The sequence below is a fragment of the Dasypus novemcinctus genome, chromosome 11 (genome assembly GCF_030445035.2).
Source record: "Dasypus novemcinctus isolate mDasNov1 chromosome 11, mDasNov1.1.hap2, whole genome shotgun sequence".
Taxonomy (NCBI): Eukaryota; Metazoa; Chordata; class Mammalia; order Cingulata; family Dasypodidae; genus Dasypus; species Dasypus novemcinctus.
The window spans coordinates 31,304,936-31,315,404 of NC_080683.1; the positions used below are offsets into that span (position 1 = coordinate 31,304,936).

General features: G+C 38.0%; 1 pseudogene; it reads left to right on the forward strand.

Moving 5' to 3' along the window:
• Positions 1-1,461: 1,461 nt before the first annotated feature.
• Positions 1,462-8,306, forward strand: LOC101440250 (armadillo repeat-containing protein 1 pseudogene; annotated as a pseudogene).
• Positions 8,307-10,469: the final 2,163 nt, after the last annotated feature.

Below are 10,469 nucleotides of genomic sequence, written 5' to 3' on the forward strand. Positions count from 1 at the left end.
GGTGATGCATTTACATGCTGAGTTTTGCTTAGAGAATGGCCACATTTGAGCAACATGGAGGCTCTTAAGAGGTAACTCTTAGGCACCCTGCAGCTCTAGGCCTAGTTGAAATTTCAAGCATACAGACGCATAACATTTTCTTCTTTGTTCCCTTTTTTAAAATGAAATAGCATCATCACAGACTTCCATGTTGGAAAGATTATTGTCCTCTCTGTATCTACTCAGTTGCCTGTTCCTGTTCATTCTGCTTCTGACATATCTCTCAAATCCCTTTCCTTCTTTGCATTTCTGCCATCTTGGTAAAGGCCCTCCTTGGCTTTCACCTGTACAGATACCACAAACCTTAATTGTGTCCATGCTTCCAGGTTATCACACGGCCTCCAGAGCTGTCTTTCTCCTCACATTTTTCTACATATTGTTCTCCAGCTTACTTTCAGTATAATCCATAATTCTGCCCAATGTGGTCCTCACTAGTCTCCCATCTCCCAACATTTTCATGCATGCACTCATGCTCTAGCAGCACCGGACTAGACAGAATTCTCCAGTCACTCCCATGCATTTCCATGCTTCAGTGCCTTTGTTGACCCCTGAGCCCGGGCTGCCTTTTTCTCTCCATCTTTGCTTGGTGAGTCCCAAACGGTTTAGTTTAAATCCTTCTTCTGTCAAGCTATCTCCACACTACACAGATAACTCTCCCTCCAATTTCTTTGTTCATATTCTTCTTGCAGCCCTTCATGCTGTAGTCTGTATTTCCAGGAATTTGTCCATTGTCACAGAGCAGACAATCAATTATTCTTTTTCTTTTCTTTCCTTTTTGGGTGGTTGCTGAATAGGCAAAATAAATTTTACCATGGTTTGTATCCAAAGCTTGATCGCTATTTGATCCTTAGCTACTTATTTCAGCCTTAGCAAAAAGATTGGATTGTTCAACAGTTGAGATTTATACCTGATGCAAATGCAATTGTGAAATGTAAGCTTAGATTTGCTGGGTTTGCATTTAGCTTGGAATTCCATCTTGGGACAAAAAAAAAAGGTTCATTTTTTTTCATATCTCTAGGCTTTTCTTCCTTACAATATATTCTGATGGAAGAATTGTACCTGAAAAATTATGATAGTCCAATTTTCCTCATGTATTTTTGTATGGGTTAAAAGAACTGAAAGTATTCTGAGATTTTGCAAAGCATAATTACTTTACATTGTATGTGTAGATTGTTTGTAATACTGTATTTAACATTTTAATGAAGAAAATGTTTAACAGTGATATGATTTCTTTTTCTTCCCTCATAGGTCATTGGGAATATAAATGATGGGAAGGCATATAGTTAATTCCATGTATGCTATCCGTAAATTAATCCACAAGTTGGTTATATAACCTATCATCATTTTCAATGGTAGGATTATTGCATCCAGTTACTTTGTGAAGCTTTATGTTTTCCTTTAAGTTCTAGGTATTTCAGGGTGATGCTCAGGTAAGTTTATTATCATTGCAGTGTGCTCCAGGAATACATTCCTAGTAATCTGACTGTCTCCACAGGGTGGATTTTGCAGATACACTTCAACTCATTTACAGCTCAGGATGGTATGAGTGCTGGGGGACAATAAAGATTTAGTAATGCTATTGGCATGTTAGACTGCATGTGGGTACTTTTCCAGATTCCTTTTGGATTTAATATTATTTCCAAGGGATTTTTCTTTTGCAGTGAGTTTAATCTTAGGTTATTAAGAAGTATACCAAAATAAAACTTAGGATGCTTTTTGACTAAACATTTAAATATAAAACCACACAGGGTACAATTTAAAAACTACCATAAAAATTGAGAAAAGTGTTAAAGTGACACTAAACATTAACAATTCTTAGTGGATTGGTTTGTGCAGAAGGAGCTATTAAACATGGTACTATCAAAACAAAAATGAGTTTTAAATATCTTTTGCCCCAACTAAATGTATGCTGTTATGACATGCCAGCTACTATACATTATTACATAATTTGTGAGACAAATAAAACTTAGATCTGTAACTGTTAAAGAAATGATCCACCTTCCACAACAGTAGCTGCTCATGGTTTGTTACACACACTAGGCAGTTGTAATTCTTTTTTGTCTTTACTGAGTCCCATCTGCTGGAGTCTATGTAATTCCTGCTTAGTTGTCACCTTAGTTTTCTAGGGCTGCTGTAAAAAAAGTACCACAAACTAAGTGGCTAAAAAACAGTAATTGAATGCCCCACAGTTCTGAAGGCTGAAAGTCTGAAATCAAAGTGTCGACAGGGTCATGCTTCCTTTGAAATATGTAGGGAAGAATCTGTTCCATGCCTCTCTTTTGTTTCCTGGCCATGGCTTACCAGCAATCCATGGCATTCTCTGACTCAGCCATCCCAAAGTGTTTCTCCCCTCTTCTATCTGAACATGTCTACTTCTCCCTTTCTAATAAGGGCTTGAGTCATATTGGATTAGGGCCTACCCTAATCCATTTAACCTCATTTTAATTGATCCTATTTACACAAAGATCCTATTTCCAAATAGGACCACGTTCACAGGGGATTAGGACTTGAACATATATTTTGGGGGTATACAATTCAACCCATAACAGTTTTCAAGGCTCATATCAGGTGGCCCTGGATCCAGACTACTTCCCTGTTACCCTTTGACTGGGGTAGGGAACTCTCTATTGCTTATCTCAATCACTGTATTTTTCCATCCTGCTTTTATAATTATCTGTTCATGTGTCAGTCTGCACTCTTAGACTATGTCCTCCTTGAGATCAGAGGCAGTTCCTTATTCACCTGTGCTTAGCGCTGTGACTCCCACATAGTGGCAGATGCTGTATAAGCATTTGTAGATAGAAAAAATGAAGCCTACTCTAAGGGACTAAAATTTTCATTGCCATGCAGCACCATTGAAAGTTCTTATTTTGAAAAACTGTATTGAATATAATACCACCTAAATTTTATGGACATATTTGAGTTACTGCATTAAACTACTCTGTTTAATTTGGTTCTAAAATAAAAGCAATATCTCTTGTCCTATAGTTATTTAAAGTGGATATTTTTAAAACAAAGTGGAGGTGAATTAAAAAGCATAGAGAAAGTCGTAAGTTTAAATTGCTTCCCAATATAATCTCCTGAGTTCATATTTAATAAAGATAAGTTACTCAATCAACAGTTGCTCCATGTGTGAGGGTATTTGTACATAAATCACTTAGTTTGGCTTGGATCTAACATTGATAGGACATAATTGATCTTTAAAAGTTTTATGAAGAATCACAGACTGTGAAATTAAAGGCAGTTGTATTGTCTAACTTTGCCTTTCCATCAACCAGACACCTGTTTTGCTGGTAGTGGAAGCCTTGTTTTATATGTATTATTGACCAGTCCATCAATTAACTCTGCCTCACAGTCATTAACGTCATGTTACTTTCTAGTTTAAATCAGAAAGACCCATCAGAGTTTTCTAACCTGATAAACTGCCAGCCAGCTAGGGCTTTTTCCCAATATCCAAAAATGTTTGAAATAAGTATTAAAACAGTACTTAATGTTTTCTGGCACATGATTTTGTTAAACTGGTTTGTCATTTATCCTTAGGAATTGTACAGTGTTGTTATTTGTGATAAATGTTGGAAAATATCCAGGATGCTAGTTTTACTCAAATTTTCTTGATCTGTAATAAGGTATCCCTTGAAATTTTACTTTTTGATTATTCATAAATATTGTTACTATCCATAAGCTTTGGGAAAAAATAAAAATGAACTGAATAGTATCCAGTAGTTAGAGCTGGTAATTGAAATCTTTGGGAAATATTGGATGTTTATATTTTTGTCTCCCAAATTTCATGGTCTTAGAAGGATCTGTAGTAGTATCCTAGTGCTGCTGTAACAAATTAGTACAAATTAATGGCTTAGACACAAATTTATTATCTTACAGTTCTGGAGGTCCAAAGTCCAAAATGGGTTTCATAAAGGGTAAAAAGAAGGTATTGGCAGGACTGCATTCCTTGTGGAGGTTCTAGGGGAGACTCCATTTCCTTGCCTTTTCTACCATCTAGACTTGTGGCTCCTTCTTTCATCTTCATAGTCAGAAATTGCATCACTCCAAGTTCTGTTTTGGTCACCTTGGGCCTGCCTGAATAATCTAGGATAATTTTCCCATCTTAAGGTTCTTAATCACAAATCAATTTTGCTATGTGCATTAGGAGGTCTCAGGACAGTACTCAGGTTCAGTGATTTGCTAGGAAGACTCACAGAACAAAATTTATAGTCTTACTCACAGTTGTGATTTATTACAGATATTAAGGATCCAAAATAAAACCAGCAAAAGGAAAAGGAAGTTGGGACAAAGTGAGAGGGACAACAAGCTTCCAAGGATCTTCTTCCAGTCTCCCAGTGGAGTCACACAGGTCATGCTTAATTCCCCAGCAATAAGTTCTGACAACACATGTGAAATGTTGGCAACCAAGGAACTTGTTAGAGACTCAACATCCAGCCTTCACTTAGGCAGCCTCTGCCTAACACATAGGAAAGCAGGTATTTTAGTTTGCTATGCTGCTGAGATGCAAGGTACAGAAATAGGTTGGCCTTTACAATGGCGATTTATTAACCTATAAGCTTACAGTTCTGAGGCCATGAAAATATCCACATTAAGGCATCATTGAGTAATACTTTCTTCCTGAAGACTGGCTATTGGTGATCCTGGACTCCCCTGTCATATGGCAAAGCACATGTGGTGTCTGTTGGTCTTTCCCGTCTCTTCTGAGTTTCCCTGCTTTCAGTTTCTGGCTTTAGTGACTTTCCCTCTCTTTACCTGAATTTCATTCTCTTATAAAGGACTCCAGTAAGAGGATTAAGACCCACCCTGGGCCATGCCTTACTGAAGTAACCAAAATGCCTTTACATGAAGTAACCTGATCCAAATTCCCACCTAGAATATGTTCGCACCCATAGGAATGGACTTTCTTGGGTACAGATATTCTCAAACTACACAGCAGGTGTTCAGCCTAACCATACAGTTTGCACCATAGTTTAGAATCTGTGAGCCATTGTTAATGGTGGGAACCTTCCTGAAATCTAAGTTCCCAAATACAAGCCAAGGGCCTTCCCTGCAAGCAGGTCTTTTCAAGGGTAGCAGGTTAGGCCTATTATGCTAACTCTTTTCTCCATACCATGTAAGGTAATATATTTGCAGGTTCCAAAGATTAGAATGTAGACATCTCCAGGCCTACTACCACCAGGCCATCATAACTTATTTACTATCATTGTCTATAAATTCTGAGCTGATCTCAAGCTCCCAGTTTATTTCCCCTCCAATCCATTCTCCAGATAGAAATGAGTGTTCTCTCAGAAACACAAATCTAATCATGTCACTGACCTATTAAAAGCCATCCAGTATTTCCTGTCCACCTCTCCAGGGACAATTTTTATCCCATTCCACCTTACATGCTATATAGTTTCTAATCACATTGAATTCTCTTAGTTCCTCAAATGGAACATACTTCCTCTTTACTTGTAGGCTCTTCTATGAGTTTGTCCCTTTGTACCAAACGTTTTCCCTTTATTTGCCAAGTTCATTCTGACTGTCTCAGTTTGCCAGAGTTTCTATGATGAATACCACACAATGGTTGGCTTAAGCAACAAGCATTTATTCTTTCACGGTTTTGAAGGTTAGAAGTCCAAAATCAAGATGTCAGCAAGGCCTTGCTTTCTCCCAGAGTCAGTAGTATTCTGGTGAGGCAGTCTTTAATCAAGTGGTATTGCTTTTTGTCTCCTCCTGTGACTTCCTTTGACTTCTGGCTTTTATTTATAAGACCTCCAGTAATATGGATTAAGACTCATCCTGATTCAATTTGGTCACACGTTAGCTAATAATATCTTTAGAAAATCCTATTTACAAATTGGTTTCCTCCCCGCCCTTAGGAATGTGGATTAAGATTTGAACAAATCTTTTGTGGGGTATATGATTCAATCCCCAATACTAACCCTTCACTTGGATCTCATCTTAAACATTTTTTCCTCAGGGAGATCTTACCAGGCATCTAGAATAGGTTAGGTCTCTCTGTTATGGTACTATGTACCCTATATTTTTCCTATAACTGTAATCACCCCCGAAATTATGATATTGTTTGTGTTCCCTGCTATGTTATAATTTCCATGATGCTAGTGTCTCTTCTTATTTTGTGCACTGTTATATCACTAATATCTAGTTGTTGAATAGGGCATAATAGGTTTTCAATAAATATTTCCTGAATGAAAGAATTAATCAATGCTGAAAAATTTTAGGAATGATTAGACACTTTAGTCTGACAGTTCCTCAAAAGCTAGAAAGTAGAGTTTTCATAAGACCCAGCAATTCTATTCCTAGGTATATACCTACAAATGAAACATACACCCACACAAAAACTTGAACATGAATGTTCATGCCAGCATTATTCATAATACTGAAAAATGGAAACAACCCTACTGTCCTTCAACTGATGAATAAATAATAAAATGTGATATGTCCATACATTGAAATGTTATTTTGACAATACAAATAAATGAAGTACAGATTCATGCTACAAGATGTATGGACCTCAAAATCTTTTTCTCAGTGAAAGACCAGTCACAACCAGATATTATATGACTCTATTTATATGAAATGTCCAGAACAGGCAAATCTATAGAAAGTAGATTAGAGGTTGCCTAGGGCTGGGGAGATGAGGAGAAAGTGGTGAGTGACTGCCAATGGGCATGAGGGTTTCTTTTGGAGGTAATAAAAATGTTCTAGAGTTGTCTGTGGTGATGGTTGTACAATTCTGTGAATATGCTAAAAAACATTGACTTTTACACTTTAAATGGATGGGTTGTATGATATATTAATTATTTATCAATAAAGCTTTGTTTTGAATTGAATTGTGTTTCCCAAAAAGATATGTTGAAGTCCCATGTCCTGGTACCTGTGAAAGTGACTTTATTGGAAACAGGACCTTTGCAGATGTATTTAATTTAACATGAGATCATACTAAAGTAGGATGAGTGCTATTCCAATATTACTGGTGTCCTCATATTAAGAGGAGGAAGGACACCCGGACAAGAGGGTGTGAAAATGAAGGTGGAGATTAGAGTGATGCAACTACTAATACAAGTCGAGAAAAGCCAAGGATTGCCAGCAACCCCCAGGAGCTAGTAGAGGCAAGGAAGGAGTTTTCCCTGCATCCTGACTTCAGACCTGACCTCCAGAACTGTGAGACAATACATTTTGTTTATTTTAAACCACTTAGTTTGTGGTACTTTGTTACAGCAGCCCTAGAATACTAAGACAAACTGTTATTTGTTCTTGTTTTGTTTTTTTTTTTTAAGAATGATTGTAAACTAGACAACGTATCATTCAGCTTTAAAGGAGAGCTGATGGCGATTGCATCAGTCTAGACCGGGAAGACCATTGAGTAGCGCCTTCCCTTTCTGCGCCTCCGAGCCTGTGCTCTTTAGGTTAGTCTGGTCTTTTGCTACCTCTGAGGCCGCCGCTGGAGTGGAGGGGCTTGCTCCACGCCCTCTGAGTCCCTCTACCTAGTCCGCTGGCTCTTCGATATTTGGCAGAATATCGTGCTAACAGAGGAAAAATGAAAGGAGAACTGGGTATGATGTTAAACTTGCAAAATGTTACACAAAAGACTACGACACTGAGAGAAACAAAACTGGTGGCCTCTGAAATCTATGACATTCTTCAATCCTCCAGTATGGCAGATAGTGAGAGTTTCAATGAAATGAATTCACTACAAAGGAAAGCTCAGCTTTTTTCTGGGAACCACAAACAAATGTGCCAGAACAGTCGTTTTGCATATAGATGGTCTTGATGATATGAGCTTTTAAAAAGATGGTTCTGCCAGTTTTTTCTTTTTGGGCATGAAACCCAGGAGGGTCTCATTCCACCATCTCCATCATGTCTCATTCTGTTTGCTTCTTGGAGAAATCTGTGTGAAGAGGCCTTTTTAAAAATTAAAGGAGTTGTAGGGCTTTACTTTTCAAATGGTTGTTCGAAGATGTGTGGTATGAATCCGTTAAGATTTGAAAGCAGAGGCTTTGGCATCAGCAATAGCTTCAACCAAGGTTATGAATGCACAGCAAGTTGTGAAAAGTGAGTGGAGAAGAGATGCTGGTCCCATTCCAAGATACTGCTGTAGAAGTAGAACAAAACACAGACCTGCCAGACTACCTGCCTGAGGATGAGAGTCCCACAAAGGAACAAGATCAAGTGGTGTCCAGGGTTGCTCACACCCAGAAGGTGGAGCTAGCTGGTTGAGCACAGCTGCAAACTTTTTATCCAGGTCATGTTACTGGTGACTTAAATTTGGGGCTCAAGGACTGTGAACCAACAAGGGGCCAGTTTTCCAGTGTTGTGGTGAACTGTCAAGTGCAATTTGCAATAAGTTACATGGAAAGTGTTTAGATGACATGATTGCGTATGCTGCATTTTACATTTTATTGGACATTTTACCCCACTAAGTGGTAAAAGTGACAGAGGCTATAGGTGGAATTGCTTTGTTTACAAAGGCATTTTTGGTTTTGTTTTCCTTTGTTTAGCTGCCTCACTGTTTTGTTTTTCATATGGTTCCACTGTTAAAATCAAACACGTATGTACAGCTTTACCTTTTATTTTACATGAAGCATGTGATTAGAAAAACTTATTTTCTCAAGCCTCAGGAACTATCTGAAGAGAATTTTTTTTAGATCAAATTGTGTGTGGATTACTGAACATTTTTTCTGCTTTTCTTCATGAAACGTACTTGGTTTGGTACTCTTCATTAAAAGTTAAAAGAAAACAACAACAAAAGAAGACCATTGAGTAAAACAGTACTAGTTGAAGGAGTAAATGGCCTACACCATTTTCCTTGGTCTTCTGCATTATGTTATTGATTGAAATATCCTGGCCAGCTAGTTTACCACACAATTCAAATAATCATGTATTGTTTTTCCTTGGATAACCATTATACTTTGGTATGCAGCAGAAGGACTTTTTGAGTATTTTGTCACATGAAATATTAAAAAATACATGAACTTAAGAGTTGAGATTTAGTAAAAAGACATCTTTAAGTCAAATAATTAGCTTTTTGTTTTTGTTTTCTCTCTGTTGGTGTGTGATATAGAAGAATGCAATGTCTGATTCAGGCTAAGGCACCAAAAACTTTACATACTATTGCTGTTGTACCTTCAGTGCAATATTAATCTGCAAAAAAGGCAAACTTCTTGTGAAAATTGTTTTGAACTGATGGGCCCCTTAAAGAGTCTTGAGAATTCCTAAAGGGTCTGTAGACCACACTTAGAGAACTGCTGCCATAAAGTGATTTAAAATCACATAAATCTTAATACCATGACCCAGAATGTGCTTATAGAAATTGCCTCAACTCACCAACACTCCAATCAGAGGATCTGCCCCAATGGACCTTACTTTTAGGGTTGATAGTCATCTCAATCAAGTCAGAAAATATTTTGGTAAAATTTTTCCTTAATGTCGCATACTTCTGATTAAAGGGACAGCATGGTTAATTGCTAAATAATTAGCATTTCATTGCTTTTCACTGTCAGAGGATGCATTAACAGCAATCACTTCAACCATACCTCACCTAGGTCTTAATTTCTTTTCTCTCTTCTGGTCCCTTATCTAGGATAGTGAGCTAAGGGGCCCAAGGAGGTTGGGATAGAGTCAAGGCCTCTGATAAAATAAGTAACCTTTTGTGATCTAAGAAGTTCATAAAATTCTGCTCTGAGTATCTTTCTTGGGAAGCTTTTTGTCTGATTTATGGTAATAGATGGATTGAAACATATTCTGACTGCCCTACATCGGGGACCTGAGAAACCAGGTACCAGATTCTTGATCTGAGCTTAAAAGATGCCATTCAGAGCTTAGTTGCATGCATAGTTAGCCTCAGCACATGAATAATTCTCCCAGCAATGACAGAAGGGAAAACGTGCCAAACTGTTCTATAAATTTGCACTTAGGTTTTCAGATTGCGCTGCTATAATCTGTGACAACACTAAAGGATAATGTGTCAGGGGCCAGTTAGAGTTTTGCAATGTGTTAACACTGTCTTTGTTTAGCTTTTTACTACACCTTTCTTTGGAAAACACTGAAATACTTCTTTGTGTCACAGAAGATTTCTCAGCATGGCCAGGTGGCATTTAAAGGGCCTAATGAGAAAGATGACTTGGCTCCAAGTATCAAAGTCAAAAGACACATCACAGCTGCCCTGTCCCATAGGGTCTGGAATGAGATCGACACTTTCAATTACTGCCCAGTGTGGCAGAGTCACTACTTCCTTCTCAGCATCCACCTTCTTCAAGCAGGATTCATGCCCTCTCTTCATCTGTTCAAGTGGGCACTTTGGCATGAAGGAAGCTCTGCTTTATCTCCCTAATGCATCTTGCTGTCTTTGGCACATTTGTTGTTTGTTGGTGGTAGTGCCAGGTCTCAGCTGTTACATGACAGGTTTTGATAGAGTGAATCAA